The sequence below is a fragment of the Cottoperca gobio genome, chromosome 6, assembly GCF_900634415.1.
Source record: "Cottoperca gobio chromosome 6, fCotGob3.1, whole genome shotgun sequence".
NCBI lineage: Eukaryota > Metazoa > Chordata > Actinopteri > Perciformes > Bovichtidae > Cottoperca > Cottoperca gobio.
The window spans coordinates 9645488-9669020 of record NC_041360.1 but is presented as its reverse complement, the minus strand read 5'-3'; the positions used below and the strand labels follow the sequence as shown (position 1 = coordinate 9669020).

General features: G+C 40.5%; 1 protein-coding gene across 2 annotated transcripts in view; it reads left to right on the top strand.

Moving 5' to 3' along the window:
- Positions 1 to 23533, top strand: part of btbd11b (BTB (POZ) domain containing 11b) — a 73636-nt gene that overhangs the window by 14081 nt on the left and 36022 nt on the right. The gene's annotated exons all lie outside the window — the stretch shown is intronic.

The following is a 23533-nucleotide window of genomic DNA, read 5'->3' as shown; positions in this document are numbered from 1 at the left end:
TAGTGTAACACTTTCTATGACACCTGTGTCTGTAATGCATTGTATATTATACAGTGCTATAAACAGATTCTAACACATTATAAGTATGTTTTTAGCACATAATGGTCATGGTTGTCATAGAAAGTGTTACCGAAATTAGTATAAAAAATGGACAGAGCTTTAGAAATACTGAGCTCAGTATCAGTGTTGAGGGTACGAATAGGCAAATATAGGTAAACTTAGCTAGTTTTCTGTTGGAAATATTGCCAATTTAGCTCAGATTTAGCAATTAGTAAGATTACAATGGTGGTAAAACTATTTTAAATTATTAATTTATGTACAAAAAAAGTGTCATTTAGAAGTAGCAGTATCTTTATTTTTAATCGCTTCATAGCTGCTTTTATTGGCCTGAAATTAAACCAATTTAAATGTATTCGTTCTAAAAAATAATAGAATCAGGCTATCACTCACTAAATGTATGTATTTATTTAAACTCCCCAAATTACCAAGAAATAAAATACTGAGGAATTCACCACAATGAATTTCTTACAAATACTTATTTTTGAGACAATAATTGCACCATTCACAGTATAGTCAGTCATCAAAAGATTAGCTGTGTGTTAGGTTGGATTTGTCATTGTAATTGTCGGCTTGCTAGTGAAATGACATGTAGAAAGTGCTCGCACTGGGGCTTGGAAGCATTCTCGGAGGCGTTGAACCTGCTGATGCGCTACTGATTCATTTCCAACAGACCGGTATCCCATTACCTCCCATGAGAGCTCCGAGCACTGACCTTCGGACTATGTGTGTGTTATTGCGTATATGCATGTTTGCGAAAAGTGAATACGCCATTAATTTTTTCTATGTTTCAGTGCGCATTTGCCTCAATCAGAGCTTGTGACCTGAATAATTAAGCCAGATGCTTTTAACCAGACTATTTAAGATGAGAATAAATGGATGGCTTCCATTCGTCTTTTCCCTTCTGACCAATTTCTGCTGCTCTTTCCTCATTCTCTCTGTCTTCCTTCTTCAGTGTCTCCTCTGTTTCAGTCCAGTTTTATTTTTTCAGTGAAGATAAAACATTACATTACATTACAGTTCATTTAGCTGACGCTTTTGTCCAAAGCGACGTATAAAAAGTGCAAACAATCATGGAGATACAACTCCGAACAGCAAGAATCTTGTAAGTACGATAGCTTCAAATAGGTCCACACAAAACGAGTCCACATTCTGCCATCGACTTGATGGAGAGTACATGCCGACTTGAGGTAACCTTGTCCCGTCCTACATGTCTGGCAGCGCTCTAATAGTTCTGTCAATCTAGACATGGAAGAGTCCCCGCTGGGGAGCCTCGGCCGAGCTCGCTCCACAGACAGACACATGTGTCTGAACCATGACAGATCTCCAGATCGAACTGTAATCTGTTACTGTAGTTTGTACTGCATCGTGGGTGGGCGATGTGAGAGAAAGTCAATGAGAAATGTGCCAGACAACAAGACTTTGCTTGAGTATCAATCAACATTTTTTCATTAGATCCACATACACGGTGTCAAACAGCTTTTACTCAAACTGTACTTAAACAGCTGAACGTTGGATGGCTTCTCAATTCTTTACTCCAACTGAGTGAGTTTACTCAACCCCCGGCTGAACTAGCGGCATATGGTACAGATTACTACGGGAGAAGGTATATGTCTATTTTGTTCAGAATTTTTTTTATTACTAACACATGCTGGTTCCTGCTTTACTCCCATGTCATTCTTGAAGTGGACCAGAGACTAGCAGAATAACTGAAAAGACAGATGCAAACAGCGACTGTATCTTCTGCCCTGAAAAACACTCAGACGTTTCACTGTATATTTTCTTATGGCAGCCATAGCAGGGTATGGTACCTTAAAGATAAATACCGTATGTCCTTGGAATGTAACTTAGACTACTGCATATTATATTCATCACTCCTCTCACATCCTATCGGGAAATTATCTTTATTTGGCCTGGAAACTCACTTCGTCACATTTTTATGTTTGGGATTTAAGTCTTTAAAGGAGATCAATAACTAATGAAACACCTTTGTAATGATTACAGATGAAGCAGACTTTTCCAATATAAAAATAGTAAAAAGAGTAGTAAAAGTTAAATACCCCTTTTAAAATTCACCCTGTGGAATTTGTGATACCACGTGGCGCCATAGTTGCGGTTCAAGTTTATCTGTATTTAAGTAATTCCTGTAGAATAATTCTATAGCTCACTCGCTATCGCTCCTCTCCTGGTTTAGTTCAGAGTTAAGGTTGTGCAAAACCTTGCAGTAGCAGGTTGCACTGTGAGGACAGGACTTCTGAAGTGCTGCAGTTGCCAGGGCTAACATTAATGTGTTGATGGTTAGTAAATACCTTCACAATATGGTCGGGCTGCTTGTTAAACCACAATATCTAATTTTCTGTGTGTTAAAGAGGATGTGATGTGAGGATGTGGAGGATTGAGTTATTTAAAATGTAAATGTTTTACTTTAGCTGTTATGGGATTTCAAAGAGTTGTTTATGATTGGTTATGGAATAAATGTTTAACTTGCCCAATACTGGTCCCCACAGACCCCCATGTGAAAATGCCAAACTTTACGGCAGATATAAACATATTTACAAGCCTGGTACAAAAATGTGGTCTATATGGGGGGTGCATTTTCAAATAAGTCACCCGTTTTAATTATATTAAGGCTTAAATGTAAGAATAATTAAGGGCGGGGCTGCTTTGAGTGAGAGTTGAGTGCCCTCAAAGGTCACTAGCCTCTAGCTAATATAAGCAAATAAAATGTGGCACTGTGTCTGGGCACCATGAATATCTGTACCAAATCCTCTCAGTCCATGTAGTAGATATTGAGATATTTGACAACTTTGACCTGCTGATGTCGCTAGAATTTATCCTCTTTGAATATCCGTTGCAAATTTCATGTCAATCCAAGTACTAGTTTTTGTGATATTTCAGACTGGACCAACATGGTGGACCGAACCGACTGGCTGACACCCCTAGAGCCATGCTGCTAGCTTGGCTAAAAAGGCATGTTTCAAAAACATTTTAAAAAGGCTTAAGAAAATAAATGAATATACCAAGTGCATTTTAGTGAGAAACCTTGAAAGTTAAAAGCAATGTTTGTTTACTGTGAATTCTCCAATGGATACTTTTTATTAGCCAAAGCTAATTTATATGAACCCACCCACACAACTGCCATTGTACAATTTGGATCAAAGGCCACTATAAATGACTCAGACTTGTCATTATGCTCTGCCTATTCTCTGACTTCAGTCACTGTGTTTCTTTGGACAGACAGAAGTTCAGAGCTCTCTCTGACTCACCGGATGGAGAGTTGAGTGGATGACACACTGCTGGTGAGGCAGGTGTTTTTCTGTCAGTTTTACCTGGCACGATGTTGCATCAGCTCTGCCACACGGCACTGATCCACAAAGTCTCACTCACAGCTGGAAGTCTGTTTTGTAAAGGACAGAAGGAGCACTGGAAAGGATGAGTTACAGGATGCTGGGAGGAAGGGCTGCTCACTGTCAGATAATCTCCAAAGCCACTGAAAAATACATGAAGTAGGAAAGAATTCTCATGAATTCTATGACCTGCATGAATATTGTTTATTCTATTTAATTTTTGAGGCATGCTGTTTAGTTTCTCCCAAGAAAAAAGTAATAACACCATTCTTGGTCTTGGGATTTGGTACCTGTTCCTCCTAGCAAAGATCCTGAGTCTAATAAATTCTCTCACACCCTGCTGGAGGAGGGAATGTTTGATCTAAGAGTCCAAATGCTGTGTGGTTAATACCTGAATCTGATTAAAAATATCAGACCTTTATTTTTTAGGGGTGGAAGCAGATTCATACACCAGTTGCACCTCTGGTTATATCTTCTTGTCCCAGTGTCCCAATATAATCATTAACCTTTGTTACCAACTACGACCAGAGAGTGGTGAAATGAAGTGCACTGACACACTAGTCCCACCTCTGGAAATGCCAAATTCAGGTTCATTCTTCAACCAGTATATCAATTATTGATCGTCTCTGGGCAATGATGACTGATTGCGAAACCGATTCTACTAATGTAACCTTTCGCACACCTGTAGAATTTACACAGTGAATGAATTGATAAATTAAATCTCTGCCGCTCCCCCACAGAGACCCGCAGCATATTTTGTATTAGATCATGTGCGGTGTGCAATCACACAGATAGAGAGAGGGAGAGAAGAGAAGCAGATGGAAGGCAGGATATGAAAACAAGGGGGATAACATTAGGACTGAGAGCTTGAAAACAAGAGACTGCACATTTTGTTACTGTGTAAGTGTGTGTAACAGATGATATAGTTGAGATCTGAAGGGAACTATTAGGGTTGCCTCTGCTGGCGAGGGAAGCTGCAGCCATCCGATTTGGTCTATTTGCTTGCCTGACAGTGGCTCGAACCAAGTAGGCTAAGCGGCACCTAAAAGCTGCTCTGGCACAGTGACTTGTTGAGTCCAACATTTGAAAAGATGGATGACAGCAGCTCAGAGAGGGAGGCAGGAGATGCTGCTGCAGTACACTAGAGCACTGATGGCATGTGTGGAGGAGTTGGTAAACAGGAGGGTTAGAAAAAAAAAATTGACTGCATTGATTTGGCTGCTATTACTTCACAGATGAACATGTTTCATCTAACATATATCATCATCTTATAAAATAACAATTACAAAATGAAAATACACAAAACCATATAAAGTAGTTAAAATGTCTTCCAGCTCCAACTTTAAAATGCTACATAAATGTTAATGCTTCAATAAAATAATCCAATACATGTCTGGCAGCATTGTTATAGTTTTTATTGTATTATTATTTTTTTTATAGATTAAATAAACATTATTCTACATAATAAGTAAAAATAAGTAATTTTGTAAAAAATTTGAATGCAGGACTTTTATTTGTAATTCATTTAATGTAATTAATTAATACAATTATTTTTACTTCAGTAAATAATCAGAGTACTTCTTCCACCACTGCCACCTACACATGAACAGCAGTATGAACTTGGCTCACCAAAGTTAGGGCTCAGAGCACAGTTCAGAAGAAAAGTGTACCGTTTACATCAGCTTACATCACACACGAGCTCCAGGTAGCAGGAAAGAACCAGGAACTACCCCGACATTTTTGAATTATGTATTTCAGTTCAATAATGTATAAAGGACGGCAATTATCCTACTCCACAGACGAGGACTGGTAAGAATGCAGCGATGGAGAGTGGTTTGTGCTCAAACTTCAAACTGTTTCAAATTGGATTTTATTTGTTGGTGATTTTTCAATGAGCTGCCGATGATGTTATCTGAAGGCGACCTGGATGATGCATGAGAACCTTAGTCTCACTTCTGATCGCATGTCTCTGCACTGTGCAGCACCTTGTGGTGAGCACAGCTCCCACTGATCATATATCGAAGGCCTTAGATCATCACTTCACAGAAATTAGATAAACTTAGTGGCCTATCCCAAAACTTGTCCTACTTTTCATTCAGCACCAGTGTTGTCGTGCCTCTCTTATCCTGACTGATGATGCCTTCTGACTGCAGCTCTCTGCCGGGGGATGGTTTAAGGCAGATTCCTCTGTAAAACGGGTTGGAGGGGCGTAGAGCTAGAGCCCCCTGCCCTTTGCCCTCTCCCACCACTGCTGGCTGTTTGATAACAATAACAGGCAGAGAGAAGGCTCCTCGCGGCAGAGGAGTGATGTTCACCCAAGTATTACCTAAAAAGATTATCACATAGACATCGCAGTTTCAGGCGCTGCAGCTGAGGGGAGCTGAAGGGGGTGTTCAGTAACAGAGGGAGCCTCAGGAAATGACAAAATCCATACAGACAAAGATTGGACATTTCATCCAGAGCATCGGAGACAGTGCACTCCGCTCCTCTCCAACGCTCTTGTGCAGAGCAGACAATATGAAGTTAAATCATTGATTTTCAGACTGATTTCAGCTTTAATGGATACAATGATGAGGTCAGATTCTGCTTGATAAGAGGCTGACTGCATTCTTTGTGAAAGAGATAAAAGAGAAAGAAAGACACTGACACTGTATATTTACTGATATAGACACTATATATTTAAATCAGTTAATACATTTCCTTAGTCATCTTTGCTCTGTTGATTCTGTCTGCCATGTTTGCTGCACTGGGGCTGGCTAATCCCTGCCTCACAATGACTGATATGGGCAATAGCACAGCATGTTGTCCTCAAGAAACACATTATCACTGCTTCTCTAATGTCATAGTATATACTTAGACCAGCCAAGGAGATGGGGTGTTTGAAGATGCTGTGGGATTTGATTTTCTCCATGGACAAGGATTACTACTTGAGATTCAAAACAGATATAAGTCATTTGCATATTCATTCTTGCAGGATGAGAGTTGACCTGCCCCATTCAATCTACTTCCATCAAACGACATATTGGATTTCTGATTTGGGAGATAACAGAATTGCTTGTACCCAGATTTGTATTTACGGCAGACATTGTGAAGGTTAAGAGTGAATGTGTGGAGATTGATGCTTGACAGAGAGGGTCACTTTATGCATAATCAAAGTTAGGGAACCATGAGCTGTGAAATTTGTGTGCGAAGATTTGAAATGTCCCCTCTTTGCGGTGCAGACGCAAGCAAATAAATCATGTCTGACTTATCACACGTGGCACGCCTCTCAAGGCCTGATTGTCAGCAGGGGAAAAATGAGAACATTGCAAGGATTTTGATCTGCTCAGAGACCCGGGACAGATAAATCATTCAGTTACCTCTAGCTGACAAAGTCACATTTTCAAGATTTTTGATTTAAAAAGCAGCTGAAGTAAGTGGGATGTGATAAGCTCCGTGATAAGTCCTCAAATAGAGTAGCTGAAGATTGGAAATTATTCCTTAAAGAAACTAAAGTGCAGCGTCATTATCTCTGCCATGCGTAAGCCTGTAGGGGGATCATGCGTTTGTTTGTTTGTGTGTGTGCGTGAGTGTGTGTTTCTGTCTTTCTGTCTGTCTGCAGCTAATCTTGTATACTACTGGACCGGTCAGCCTAGTGTTTTTTGTGCTGATTTCTAACGGTATGCTCAAGGACCGCTCCTGGTTGCGGTAATTCACAATTTAAAAAACAAATATTTTATTGACTGTTTTATAGCGTTATTGACGGCTGACTGCTCTTAAGGCATTTCTAGAAATCCTCTGGGCTAAAAACAAATCTTTCCTAGCCAAAACTGACATCCATAGAAAGGTTTGGTCTCATTTTGCACTGGAGCATCTGCAGATTAATTCCATAGCCAATATGTTACGATCCACTGAAGTTAGGCATGATACGAGATGAATAAATCCACGTTTTTGTTATCTTCGCTGCCATCTTGACTGTAAGGGAGCCTGGAGGGACAATTCATTGAAATTCAACTCCTCTTTGTTTGGGAGGGGAGAGGGAGAAACACCTGCTGGAGATCTGCACTCTACTGAGTGCACTTTTCTAGTTACATTTTTCTTCTCTATATAGTTAAAAGTCAATTAGTAATAACTGTCTCACGAGGAAACCTCCATTTGCATATTTCAGCCTTGGCATTTATTAGAATGTGGGACAAGTTTTTGCATCTGTTTACATTACTTTTCTAAGAATAAGGGGCAGTTTTTCACCTGTTCTTGTCTCAGGAGAATAATCCTAGCTGTTATGATATTTTATAAAATGAATGTCACCTTGAGTTTATTTGGCTTTTACTCCTTGGTTTCAAAGAGATAGTAGAGAGCTTGTCAGGCTCCACTACATGCTTTATATGTCATTTCATTCTCCTATGCACCTCCTATCCTGTGCATTAGAGGATATGTATTTTTGTGTGTAATTCCTTGTATTATTTTTGAGACATTAGTTGTACAAATTAGAGTTGGTGCAGTTTGTCTCCTAAATCATAATATATTTATACATCATAAGCACAAATCTCATCTAATGGACCAATCTCTTTATTTTCTCTTTGATTCACTCCACATCACTGGCAGGACCTCAGTGGAATAAGATATGTTTTACTTTGAAAAGCTCATACTCAGTTTTGTTGAGCTTTCCTCACGTAACACGGGAGCATGTGTTGAGCTGGAGCTGTTCTGACAGAAATCATGAAGTGTCTTGTTCGAGTGCGGTCTAACGCTTACGCTACATTTTATACCAAGACAAGAGTTCAGTGGTAAAAATCAGTAAATGTGCAAGGCAAAAAATTCAGCATTTATTATCTTCTGCTGTCTGTGGATTTGCAAAATAAGTTTTTAATTGTACAGTATAACTGTCTGTTAACTGTGCATATGACAATACATATCTTGAATCTGAATCTTGAATCTTGAAAATGGGAACAAAACAAACACAGACAGGAAGGCCATGTGCTGTAGTGCCATTTTTTCACTAGAAATGTTATTTGTGTAATGAGCGCTGTATGTGGATTTACAAACGTATTGAATATGCTTTTACTTTTGTATTGGACGGCTCTACAGCCCATAATGGGTCTTCTCTGGGGGCCCAAACCACCATATCACTGTGGATCCATATTAAGAGGAAAGGAGTTTTACAGCACCCTCATTTTAAAAGTGTGTCACATCAGATTATCTGATCAGTGTTTATGAAACTCCTCTTAATTTGTCATTTCTGTCCTGGCAAACGCAGCAACATACACACTCAGCTGCTCCTTCACAGTATCAGTGTTGTTGGCTTCGGGGACAGTGTTTATTTATAATGGTTAATTGCTCATCTCTGTCTGAACTTGCATGGATTTCTCATGTTCACAGGGAGCTTTGGTAATGAAAATTGCCCCATGACATCACAGCACACAGCGCCTCGCCGAACCTATTTGGATGAGGGAGCTGAACAGAGAGGACCCACATGCTTGGGTTGTGGTCACGTTGGTTTTGGGGTTTTTGGGCCCATGGTGTAATGAAGGAAAGATGGCAGAGATGGTATTCCCAAATCCACAAGCAAAAACCCCTGAGCACACTTTGTGATGACAGCATTCAATTTGCCGATGGCAGGAAAATTTAGTTTTAAACAAGAACTGAAAGAAGAATCAGCAAATTACAGTCTTTTATTTATTTCATTTGTGTGGGTTATTGAGGCATGTAAACAATTAGATACACAACGAAAAATACTGGAAAGGTTTTCTTAGGAAATCTGTTTATTTATATCCTTTCTGAGAGTGAGCGTAGCTCATTGATATCAGTCTCATGTCTGGGCATTAAAGGGATAGTTTGATATTTGCTAACTACAGGTAGCAGCATAAGTCAGCATAAAGACCGGATGCAGGATGATCAAACAAAATGAGCTTCAGAGGCTCTGACTGCCAGCTAGCGGTTTCCCTCTGCTTCACATCTTTATGTTGAACTAAGCTAGTTAGCTTCATGTTTAGCATAGCCTACAGACATTAGAGCGATATTGATTTCTCATCTAACTTTTGTGAAGACAGCGAATGAGCATATTTCCCAAAATGTCAAACTATTCCTTTAGGAAGAGAGCTAGAGTCAGGACACTGTTAGCCTAGCTTAGCATACAAACTGGAAGCAGGGGGTATGAGCTAATGTGCCAAAGTGAAAATATATATCTAAAACACATCTAAAGCTGACTTGTTTATACAATCTTGCACACTTTATTCATTCATGAACAGAAATATGTAGGATAGCTGTTTCCCTCTGCTTCCAGTCTTTATGCTAAAATGAGCTAACAAACATCCTTAGTCCTGAACATTTCAAATATCAAGACTACAAACCGAATGCTAACAGATTGGTGCTGCTACAATAAATACATTTGGGTATGTGCAGATAATGTGATTAGTGATTATACTGTTTGCATTGCTTGTACAATGTATAAGAATAAAGGTGGACAGAGAATGAGAGAGGTTTGTAGCCTAATCAAAGGGCTGGCAGTCACCGGACCCTGTGCGGAGATCTGCAAACTGAATTTCCTCTCGTACCTGTTGTGTTCTTGTGGTGTCAGGTTCCCTGGGGGGAAGGAGATTAATATGTCATAATGTGTCTCTGATCCCTCACCATGTGTGCACTCATTACACTCTCTGCTGTGTCACCTTTGCCCACATCCTTGGTCTGATCGAGCTGAACTCTGCTGGCGCAAAACAGCATTAATGGAATACAAAGTAGCTGCATCTCTTTTTCCACATGTGACATTAATATGTGCTGTTAGCTGTTTCTTTCTTCAGAAATTGTACCTCATACTGACAGTCTCCTCCTTGTACGTGTCCCATGAGGGAGTAATTTGGCATTAGGAAGCAGTTTAGGATAAAAGTAAAATCAGTGGAAATCAGTCTGTTTGGTTGGGAATCCATTGTTGCTTGAGGAGTTAGGAGGAAAAAAAATGTAAAGGGGGATTTATGGGAGACACATGCCTCTACAGTGCAGGAAGATCTATGCTTTCTGAGGCCGGCTGCACACCATCCAGATGGCTAATGGCTCTCTGTGCCTCTCCTGCAATTGTGAACTGTCATCTCTTTAAACCATTGACACAGCTGGAGGCCAGCCAAAACACAATAAAAAAGAAATCAAGCCATGATCAATAGAGTCAAGCATTCAAATGGCTACACAGCGGTGTTTGATCAGCATGCATGAGATCAATGATGGATCGTTCTCTGAGTATTCAGCTGTGTGGGGATCTGCACAACTGATGGCAGCATGCAGGCCATGTGCCTCTCAAACAACACAATAACATAAACATTGTACAATAAAATACATTGCAATATGACAAGTAAGCAATCCATGGACTCAACAACTGGCATAGGGCTGACTCAACACCTACACGACACAATTAGTCATTGCCCACAATAACCTTCACAAAGGCAGTGTTTATTGCATTGCCTTATATTGAACAGTTGTTTTTGTTTTTGAGTTGACTCCCCGTGGAGGCAACTCTGTTTGGTTGTTGCAAGTGTCATAACAAATTTAAAATGAGGAACAGAGAAAGGTCGAGAGAGATGAGGGAAATTTGTTGAATGTCACAGAAAACACACAAACATTATTCCACTATTCAGTTACAGTATGTCTACCTGTTTTCAAAGATTTGGAAAATGCTTATTCACTTTCTTACAGAGATATATGAGAAGATCAATACTCTTGTTTCCCAAAATGTTGAACAGTTTCTTTAACATTCCTTGAATTAAACTGTATTTTAATATATTGCAAAACACATTTCTGAAATAATTCTCGAATTTATTGTCTGTGTAACTGAATGAATAAAAAACAGTAAAAGAAAAAAGTATATCACTTATATTTTTTGCCAACAGACTCACATCATACGTAATAACATGAGTTTACAAAATTAACTAAATTAGTAAAAAATCATATTAGATGTAAAGTATATTGATTCAATGTACAATAATAGTGCCCAGTCATACTGTGTACTGTACATAAGTATTGCAGGCAAGAGGTTTATGTTATGCACGGTATGACAAGGTGCTGGATTGTATTTGCATATATTAAAATAGAATTAACTGTACATTGAATATACTGTATATTGTCATAGGACAAGTAGAGATATTCAGCACAGAGAATCTTTGTTTCTGATTTGTAGGCAAGTTGTGCATTGTCTTTATATAACCAGACACTTTGACGTAGTAGCTGGAGGGCTTCTCGTTTTCGTTAAAGTTAATGAATTTCACGCCAGGTTGACAAAGACTGTGACAACGATACATGTATGGTCAAGGTATAATTGTGATAATCCACTTTGATATTATTTATTAACTGCACGTGTGCATGTGTATTTTCCCCCTCATTTGTATTTACTGCTAGCTGAACATTATATGATGAAACCTTTATGTATACTGTTATCACTTATTTACAATCACACAGAATGCAAAGAGCGACTTCTTCACTTATTATGCAAATCTCCCTTGATTATGTAATAATGATGAAGTATGATTTTTAACGGAGAAGGTGAAAGCTCCCACCTGTTTCAAACACTTGCTGCATCATACTTCCCTCTTCCACAGCCGAAGCCTGCTGAACATATTCCCTTTTATGTTTGATTAAGGGCAAGGGCTGCTTTTAACGACCTTGGACACCTGCGGGTCAGAAACCCTACACACCTACAAAGAGAGTCCGTGTGTAACCCTTTGAACTAGTTCATTCTCCCCTCTGGTTGTCAGCTGCATTCCTCCTGCTCTGACTATGTTATTGCTTTTTGTCTTTACCAGTCTGCACACGACAACTGCTTCCTGACAGGTGTACTGGCCGGTATCAGGTATCATTCTCTCTGCCGGGGAGTTTTAGACAAACCACTAAACCAATTTCACAGATGAAAAGTGGACAGTCAGAGAAAGGTCATCCCTATTCAGTAGCCACAGTAGCTGTTAAATCTGCATTAGCATAACTCTGTTGTCTTTGCTATTACAGGGACATTGACATTGAGGCTACTGTAAAGGTTGGATCAATTTCAAAACAGTGTGAACTGAATAACTTTGTGTTCCACTGTTACTGACGTAAAATGACAACTTTGTCCTCTGTTTTGGCCGAGAGATGAGTATTTTTCTCAAGGTCTTTGCAGAAAGAGAGGGACAGGCAGAAAAAGAGAGGGAGAGGGAGGGACAGTGAGAGGACTGCGCCCTGCAGTCCGCATGCTGTAGTCATTAGTTTGTGTGGTGGGGAGCTTTATTGCTTCCCACTCGTGTTAAGTCAATCCAACAATTTACTCTGCTCCCTCTCCTCTGACAGTTTCATGTACAACTGTTATGTCTATGGACGTTTCTGGTCAATCAGTGCAATGTTCTGGATGGGTGAGCCAGCGGCCTGTCAGCCCTCCAGTTTAGGCCGTGGAGGTCCTCAAGGCAACATTAGGGTGGGTGGAGCTCTTCATCTTGGAGCCCTTAACTGGATGTCTGCAGGCCAGTGGCTAGGACAGCCTCCAGCTATTGATGTCATCGCGGCTTTTCTGGTATCAACACCCTCAGGATGTGTGCTCGGCTCAGCCGTGGTTGTTTGTGTCTGCAGGACAACAGCAAGTCACAATTTCATCCGATACTTTTTAAGGCTTCCTTTCTGCCTGTGTCCTTATTTTAGCTACATCCAGCCATTAGTCGCTAAACATAAGGGACACTAAGTGGGAGACAAAAGCTACACGAAGTGTAATGTGGCAGAGCTTTTAAAACACTGATTACAGGGGTCGACAACAAAGGCCTATTTTTGTGCTGTAAAAGTTGCTGACCTGGAGCTGACGGGGACGATTGTGTTTCACATGCTCCTGCAGGCTGTTCTGTCCTGCTCTCGCAGCACACAGGCAGACATACTATCACATTTTCCACCAAAGGGCATCAGCTTCTGCACTCCAACCTTCACATTGTATTTTTGTCTCTTCTGCATCTGGGCTCGCTCACACGTCACAAGGTCACAGGGTCACCGCAAAAGACAGCAGAAGCCTTTTTGAAACTTACTGCTAGTCACATCATGGCAGGTTGTATCTCCACAATAATTGGGAACAGGTGAGGTGACTGTCAGTTGCTAGTTGTGTCATGTCCAGATCCTCTCAAGTCTATTGACCGTCCATCACTGTCTCCCTGTTTTCATTGATTTTCTCTTTTGATTTCCGCTCCTCACTCTTCCGACATCCAATTCATCACTCCTCACTGTCTTTCTTTTTTCTCACACTGTACATCTGTCTTTTGGGCATCCAAGTCTCTCTTGACTCCTCTTTAAATTTGAGTCACTGTCTAGAATGAGCGGAAAGTACAATGTCATCGTTTCCAAACACCTTTTGCCCAAAGGGAACAAAACTAACTTGTTTTCTAAATTATTTTGAATTATTCTTACCTAAATTTGTAAATGCAGCACATTTATATTCAGCATAGTGTCTGTTCTCTAGTATGCCACATATGCAGACTCACAGGATGTCAGTTGTTTTTAAATTTGAATACAAAGGATTAGGAAGGAGAGGGAAAGACCCTACCCAGCATTATTAACATTATCATTGAAAATGACCTACCCTTCCATCTAGTATCGCAAAAATAATATTCATGGCACACATTAGGGATGACGAGAACCGGTACCAAGTCCAAAAGAATGATAGGTTATAACAGATACCGTAGCGTCCCATCATTCTTATTTTCTTCCCTGATATTGCTAGATTGTGAACATCGTGTTGAAATGTGCAGGAGAGCTAGTAAACGTTAGCTGTTAGCTGTTTGCTGTTAGCTGTTAGCTGTTAGCTGTTAGCTGTTAGCTGGTATTATAACCTGTTAAACTTCTTAAGACAAAGCAGTATTGAAACGGTAATAAAGGAGTGTATTTTTAAGGACTTGGGATCTAATGTTTTGTTTTTGTTTTTTACCGTGGTATCAAACTGGGTTGGGTATCACGAATCTCGGAATTTCACTGGTACTGCCATCGGATACTACATTTCTAGTATTGTGACATCCCTATCTAACATAACACAACAATATGTGGTGAATATTCCAGCCTCTCTATTTTTAGATAAAGAGCTGCTAAGTAAACGGTTATTATATCAGAAGCCACCGGCGGCAGCTCTGTGAATTGGTTCCGATGATGATATAGCCTCATGAAATCAAATGTCCGACTGTCCCTTATAATCAATTATTAGGATCCCCGAGTTGCGTTTCTTTTAAACAGCTGTTTCAAAGAGCAGAGCGTTAAATATAAAAACGTATACCATCTTTCAATAGAAATCTCTTCTACCAAGAAATTACCTACTTTCTACCTTCCCTTCAGCAAAAATGAAAAACATACATAACCCTCACCCTTCTCTGACCCCCTTTAACTCTCACATAATTTTCTCACATTCCCTTACATTGTATGTATGTGAGGTAAACCGCTGACCTAGACTGTATGCCATGCTCACTCAACCACAGAGGATATGACAGTATGTGGCTGTGAGTAAGCTTATACAAAAAGTGTGTGTAAATATTTGAAGTGTAAACGCAGACAGTATGTAGCCCAATATAACATTTAGCAGAACTGGATATTTTAATGTCCCTTTGAACCATAGAGTCACTTTCATCCAGTCCAGAGTGAATTATTCACAGCTGTAATTTCACTATGGCTACAGGAGAGAAACACGCACACAGATCTCTCTTTTGTTTTCACATGTGCTTCACGCTCACGCACATTAAACCCCCTCATGGAGCGTGGCTGCCGCCTGGTGCAGAGGCGTCTTCTGCGGAGTCAGATTACCCGTCAGTCAGGACGTTGCCATTTCTGATGAGAAGATGAGTCCTGCTTCAAGGCAAACATGAAACATAGCCTGAGAGTTATGTCCTGCCCAAGGGAGCCCAAGGTGTTTTATGCATGTGACAGATAAAGCAAAGAAAATCCCCTCATCTCCCCAGTCTAACGGTGCTATGGTGACTCTATCAGAGATTTTCTTCTGTTTCGACCTAGAGTAAATAAAGGGATCGCCAACCTCCACCCCCCACCCCCCCACCCCCATGGGAGGATATGAACGGCTTGCCAGTCAGTCATTGGCAAATAAAACTTCTCTGGCAAATATAAATTCCCTGCAGGGGCCGCTGGGCACCGGTGTGGCACAAGCTGCTATTTTTCACTGACTTCCTTTCCATTCACAAGGTGATGGTAGAGCCCACATGACGCTTGCCTTATTCTTGAGGCATTCAGTAAAATGCTCAATGCAAAATTCAAAATGCTCACAATATATAGGTCATTAAAAGTAGTGCTATGAAGACCAGATACTGGATCATTGTTCTCTCGTTAATTTAGGCTACAAATGAAAGTCTCCCTTCATCTAAATTAACGTTATTGATCAAATGAGCTGGACAGAAATCAGAGAGATATTCGGCGTCCACCACCGCCTTTGATGATGATATTTTACAATTTCAGTCCCACAGCTGGACGATTAACAGTGTCATTAACAGTGTAATTCTTGTGCAGTATTTTGTTGTAATTTGTTTGCCTCGCAAAGATTTGTTTTCCTGTGTGTTTGAGTGTGTTTGTAGATAGTTTTCATCCTCATTTCACCAAAATCAAAAGTTAATTAAAAACAAAGTGGCTCAGAGTTTTAGGAACTTGCTCCTTTTTTCTCTCCTTGATTAGTTGAAAGGAAAGCATTGCTACACCATTTTTGGGACACCATAAAGCATGTATCCAAAATTGCTTCCAATAATGATTTGAGATATAAAGTGGTATGAAGCAGGACTACATTTCGGTCACTTTGAAGTTTCCTTATATTTCTACTTAAATTGTTGATAGTTGGTTATTGGTGCACATCCTCAATAAATCACCATTCATCATTACATACTGTATATAACTGATCGTCAATGTTTGTCTTACTGTAAAAGTGTACTGAAAATGTAGCCTGTTAATGTGCACGGAAATACATTTTCACATTTTAAGTTTTAGCTTCAGAATTAAAGATTGATGAGCAAGTATGAAATTATTTAAGTATGACTCATGTTATATATAATTTAAAACAAACTTGAGCAACATTTCGGTCCCTGATCACGCTTCTCTTGCAGGAAAAGGATTACATGACATAGTTCATCTACTACACTATATCAAGGCAAAGGCACAATTTCCAGCAAAGCATTTGCACAATCACCCTTAATTCTGGTGTTCCTTCTTTTCTGAGATGTCACTGTACTGAAAATCAATAGGTTTTAATTTGTTTTCTTTGTAATGGTGCCTGCCAGTTTGTCATCGCATTTTGGCAGCATAATCAGTTTTTTTTATGGCGAGTAGGTGTAAAGAAGAGGATGGAAAGAAAAGGAAGAATTAATGACTTTATTCTAACAAACAATACCAAGGAGCTTCTTGTTTTCAATGAGCTGAGGGATTAATCACTGCACAAAAAGAAATTCCCGCGGGCATTACATGATACTAATGGTTATGTGATAACGTTGCATTTACCCAAAGTGCAGGACGTAGCGATCCTTTCACTTCAGCATCACCCCAGCAACAGTCAGCATTTTTACCAACCGCCTAGTTAACACGTGGACTCCTCCCATGACAGATATTAGACCCTCAGCTCTATCAGAAGGAGCATCCATGAAAATGTTTCATTGTACAAAAAAGACTGAAAAGTTTAAAAGAAAGATTCCACATTACCAGCATTAACATTTCCTGGACTGTCTTTTATTTAAACTGCAACATAAAACAAAGTATCATATGTTATAGTGGACAGCATCCACTGAGATGTGATCAGACCCAGCAGCTTGACAAGTCGTGACAATATGTACAGTATAGTGGTTTAGCTGATGACAAAAAGCAGCAGTGTATTTTGGATTATTCCTCAGCATAGACTCGTTAAACGTTGTTACTATATCAACTACTCATCAAAAGTGATTCAACAACTGCAGGGCTTAGTTAAGTTTCCCTCTTCACTTCAAATGTATTTATAAACCAATTTTAGGTTTGTCATTATAAAAACCTGAAGAAAAAAGATCAAACTGCCCAGTAAGAGGTGTGTACGCCAGGTTTAAGGAGTATTTGTGATTGATTTGCAGGTAAGAGGAGTAATAATAATAATAATAATAATAATAATAATAATAATAATACATTTAATTTATATAGCGCTTTTCGAGACCTCAAAGCCGCTTTACAATAGTAGAGTACACTATACATTTGCTCTTAGTGGATTAGGAGAGGTTTACATTTTCCCATGCTACACTACCTGACATGTAGAAAACATACTGTACTACATATTTGACTTGCAAACAGCATGTAAACAAAGCCTCCTCCTGTCACACAAGCACTCCTTACTCCACATTATAATATCTTCAGGGAAGTTTCTCTCCTGGCTTTTTACCCTCCAGCAACAGTTGCTCAAAGGTTCCCACTGCTGCCTCACACATATCATCTGCTTTGACCTCCACTCAGGAGTTTCTAAGTTATCGACTTGTGGTGTTCAGGTTGACTTTGTAACAAACTGTTGCCATTCAGCACTCAAGCTTTCAAGCCCTGCTGCTTCACCTATGCTGCCAATTCAGTACACCTAAGAATTTTCTGTTCATACGCTTCATCTGCTGCTTCCTCCCATCACACTGCTAGCTCCTCAGAATACACAACCTGCTGTGCTGTCTGACTTTAAGGTATGATTTTCTCCAGGACTAGCAACTATTTATGCAAACAGATTCCCATTTCCCTGGACACCGACCTGCCCCCAAAAATTCACTGCCTCTTCTCGCTTCATGACTAAAGTAATATCTTTCTTCCTGAGAGCCAACAAATGAATGTTTACCTATTTCTTTCCAGTTGTTGCAGCTCATAGTTATGTTGGCAGGTGTACTGGGACAGAAAATATAGGGCGAATGTGACTGCGTAATAACAGGCAAGGCCCTCACATGCTATTTCTTCGGATTTTGGGATTGGAGTGAGAGGGTAAAACATCATAGTTCGATTTATCTCCATATCCCAGGATTCCCCTCCCTTCTCTCTTCTTTCTCCATCCATGTACCTGACACTTAAATAGTTAAGGTAACTATTATACTGAAAGAAGTGATTGATTCACAATATGTGATAACAACAATTACACATAGAATTTAAATGTTCAAATACATGTTTTTCTTAAAGGTACATAATATTCCTATAAAGAAGCATTATCAATGAGATACCTCCTTTACTTTTTATTGACAGGTTTTCTACCAGGACATGCAAACCAACATGGCTGCCAAACCAGGGACTTTGACAAATTACAGTGTGTTATTTGATTGTCAAGATGTCTGTGTGCAGCACTCAGTGAAATGTTGCTGTTTGTTTTCAAGGCAGCTCTATCACTGGATATAGACACACTGCTGTGGAGGACACATTTTTCTTCCCATCTTCAGTGTTTTGTTTCCACATCAATCACTTTAGACCGGACGGGTCCCTGCCGAGGCTCAGGAAGAGCCCCAAATAATGAAAGAAAGAAAAAGATACTGTTGAAGAAATGTAGCAGAGCAGCAATATGGAGTCAGACTTTGAGACCAACAACACTGAAAAACAGGATTTTGTGTGAGTGGGTTGAAGTCACATAATGGTGGGTACAGTTACTGAACAAAGATTGTTAGCGCGGCATAATGGACAGAATGAGATCTGATGTGTGTTCTTCCTCAAGCAGGAATCCTACAGTACCTGTAGCAGATGAAGTCAATCTCAATAGTTTGTTACCTTGTTGGTTTAGTCTGGTTAGTTTTAGTTCACCTTCACCGCAGCCTTCAGATCACACTGCCAGGTGAACTCAAGACTTTGGTTCCAGTTCACAACTGTGACAGACCTCTGCCTTTTTAAATAGTTGATATGGTTTAATGTCGTCCGTCTATAAGTTGAAAACATCCGGTTGATGGTTCCTGACATATTCAAAGGATGTGTCACTTTCATTCATCCTTCACTTTGACATGGCTGGGGGAGTGCATGGATAACATAAAGGTAGCTAATGTGACATGGCATGAAGTGATTCATATAGACTACTACCACACTTTCAAATCATCTTACGTGAAAGGAGTCAAAGGACGATTAGTGACCTTGTGTGTAGACACGCGGGCTGATCTCTAGTAAGGCAGAAAAACACATCTGTGCTTATAGAGGAAGCTCACATGCTCTGAGGCACTTCATCGCCACGGCACGCTTTACTGTCAAACATGCACTAACACCAAACATGCACACAAGGGTCACTCATGGTCCAAGAGAGGGCATTGTTGGAGAAAATGAAAAGAACATAGTGGAGACCACAAGTCTAATGGCCGAGCAGAGGTTTAACTCTGATCTCCCCTCTGATTGGAACAGGCAGCTGAGTGTTTTAGGAAACTCTAGATTTCAGTTTGAGACATAGACCCTCAAACCCTCCATCAAGACCTTGGCTGTAATACCACTGGCAGCCAAGTCAGCATTATATAATGCATATGAGAGTGTCTATTGTGAAAACAGAAGAGACTGCTCTTCATGGCTTAAGGGCACAAAGTGACGCGAACAGAGAAAAAATACATTACGGAACTCATTACTTGCAAGCAAAGCAACAACAAGACATAAATGGAGAATGGATGGTTCGAGCAAAATCACAAGCCAGTGGGGAGACTGTTGACAGCATGATATTAAACTATGACAGGCTTCTGGTTGTGAGTGCTCTCATTTTGCTGAACAAGACACATGAATCATAAGCCTGGCACGAGGCTTATAAATCCATGACTTCTCATGTAATTTGCCTGCTCAGTGCACTTAATATCCTAAAAGGAGTTGGGCAATAGTAGTCAACCAGTCATGCACGCAATCATGCCGGTCATTGGCACCTTTGTGTTAATCTTCACTGAAACTGTATGTACTTGACTTACTTAATGCCTCACTGACTTTGGGACCCGAGAAGTTGGCCTCAAGTGGAGAAATGAGGCGATTAGAACATTTGGAAAACAGGTTAACCCTAAACGCACTTTGGGATTACGGGTTGATGTACTTCATGTATAGCCTTCATTCAGAGTTTCTCCAAAGCACCTTGACAATGATAAATGATACCGCTTAATAAGAGTGTTTTCTGTTGACACTGTTGAAGTGATAATGCATGCAGACAATCTTCACATCGCATGTGCGGCCCTCTCAAAGGCTGCTTCACTTCGTATCAAATCAATTCAAATCATATGAGAAACACTCATATAGAAGATTTGACTTCACTTTTTTAAAAGGTCACTCTTTGAAAAAAAATATCTAAGCTCTCTGGGCTAATTTCCAGCACTGCTTATGCAGCCAAGTGCATTAAGCTGCGCAAATGAAGTGCCACAGCCGACCAAGCAGAAAAAGAAACTTGTGCCTGCCTGAACTGGGCGGGGTGGGGCCGGCCGGGGTTAGGTTTGGACTCTCTAGTGCCTTCAGGCGGCCTGGGACTAGGCCACCATTAATTACCACTAATGAGTTGAGCATGACTGACCTGATGTTGATGGACTTAACATCCCCATTCTGGGATAGGGAGGGATACAACGCTGGGATGGGACATGTGGGGGAATGTGGTTATGCTGGTTAGAGGGGTGTAGCAGCAAAGATTGCTTTTTGATGGTAAGCATGATTAATCACTGAGGGAAGAAGAGTATAAACATGATGAAAAGAGAAGTGCTATTTTCCTGATTTATGGTGCTGGGGGGTTAAGTCGTTAAATCAGAAGAAACTTTTCTCAAGAGTTTTTTTTATTTCAGAACAAACCATGAGTATGAGGTCAGAAATCTATGAAGTGCTCAGTTTGAATAGCGCACGATTTGGGTGTTTGAAAGACTTCAGTATCCATGTTTTGCTGTTTTAAACTATTAAGTGAACCCAACCTCAGGAACTGAGCTGAGAGTTGAACACAGAACTTGGCTGTTTCAACAATGACTCCCTTTTTGCATTTATATTCCTGGCGTGTAGTGTGTATGACTCTCACAACTCTAAGAAGGAACAGAGGTGTGTGTGTGTGTGTGTGTGTGTGTGTGTGTGTGTGTGTGTGTGTGTGTGTGTGTGTGTGTGTGTGTGTGTGTGTGTGTGTGTGTGTGTGTGTGTGTGTGTGTGCAGATGTGTGCGTGTCTGTGTGCGTGTGTGAGCGTGCATTCACATTCCGGCTCCATGCCTGTGTGTTTGGAGTGGCTGCTCCCTGCCAGCAAGCCTCCTCCGCCCTCCGTGCTTTTCACAGCAGAGCCAGTGTGCCTGGGGAAGAGGCTGCGAAAACATATGGGGGAGAGCCTGGAGGAGTAGGAGGTAGACCCGGCCTACCTGCCGCTGACTGAAGTCAGTTAGTGCGGGGCAGGCGCCCAAAATACGATACCTTCAATATTTGCTTTGGCTCCGTGTTCCGTTAAAGGATGTACTGTTGGCATGGGCTGTGACATTTTTAACCTGCAATAACAATCTTGCCTTTGGAACTTTTGGAACCTTGTGTATTGTAGCATGCATACTATTTTGCTCATTTCTGTTTGTGATGCATGAGGTAGCAGCGCTGTTTCTGTCTCTTGAGTTTTTGAAGTGTAAGAGGACGGTTTTTGAAAGACGAGCTTGCATGACTGATTTAGTGAGTGATATTGCAAATTGCTCAATTACAGCTGGGCCGATGTTCACCCCAAAGCATGAGAGCAATCGCTGAAGACTTAACAAAGAGGACATTGTTTTTTTGTCAGTTTTTCCACTTTCTACATAATAAGCATTACAGTTGAGGTGACCAGGGCTCTTTCCCTGAGGTTTGGAGCATTTTTCAAAATTGAATGATCACATTTACGATATGAGTGGTGTCACATTATGAAAGTGACAGGGATATTTGCTAACGGACGAACTGAACAGTGAGGGTCATCCCCGGAGGAGGTGTTGGGGTATGTGGAGGCAACAGGGAGCGGCACACAGCTTCAGGCCTCATCACTCTCTGCCAGGCATGGCCCACTTTCAGTCAGTGTCTGTGCTACAGGCAGCCACTTTGCAAAGTCAGGATGATAGACTACGCTAGGTGAGTTAAACAATTACGGAGCAATTTGGAGCTCTATGCCTCATAAATTGCTGGTCTCAAATCCTAAAACATCTCAGGGAAGAGAAATGAATCAACATTCGGAAATAAAAGTCGGATTAACCGCTCAAGCTATTCTTTGATGTTAATAATAATAATAATATCAGGGGGAATAATGTTGTTTTTGGACCGTCAAAGACTCACTTCTGTGCTATTTTGCTTTATCTACTGTTTAGGTTTAACAAAAAGAAAAGGCTTAAGCATAGGCTTAAAAGCATAAACATGCTTACGCACATGCACCAATTATATAAAGTCAAACAAGAAAAATACACTTTCAACTGAATTCACAAACACACACACACACAGCTGTCACATTGTGTTTGTATCCATAGTTCTACACTGTGCAGGGTGTTATAATGCAGGTGACTGATAACTCACTCGTCTGCCAACTGTCAATAAAACAAATCCGATTTTGAAAAAGCAAGTGAGGAAGGAGAGAAAAGGCCATGCGTGACTCTATAGTGACGCACAAGATGCCGGGGGTCTGGCCTGTTTGCCGGCATGGTAGCAGTTATCAGATTATTTCTGCCGGTTTGCAGACATGAGACTCCTGGGAGGAGCCGGCAGGAAAATGTACTGCCATTTTGTGCCTGGCAGTCAGGTGTCGATACTGAACGAATATTACGTATATGGTGGCTTAAACTTGTGAGTTTGAACCATTTGAGACATATTAGAAAGGGTCCGAAGAGGAAATAGAATAGCAAACAGTGTAATGTAGACAGGAAAGAGTTTGGAAAACAGAAAAGGGCTGTATTTAATGTAGGTCTGTGTGAGTGGTTACAGTGCACCACAGGAGCCACTGGAATGAAACATAGATGGACCTAAAGCGTGACCAGGATAAGGCTGGTGTTATTCTATGGTATTCTTACCATCAACAAAACCCCTGAAAAGACCAAAACCAACAAGGTGTTACTTTCAAACTTCCCTACCCTGTCTGTGGCAGTGCAGTTGGTCCCTACTGAAGACATGAACCGTAAAAAAGGGACACAAATGAATATGTTCAGCTTTTTACAAAAGGTGTAGTTATTTCCTGAAACAGCTGGACACTGTAGTGCTTATTCTAGTGAGTGTTTGCAGCAGCAGCAGGATGTGCCTGTGTTGGATGTCTTGAAAAAAAGAG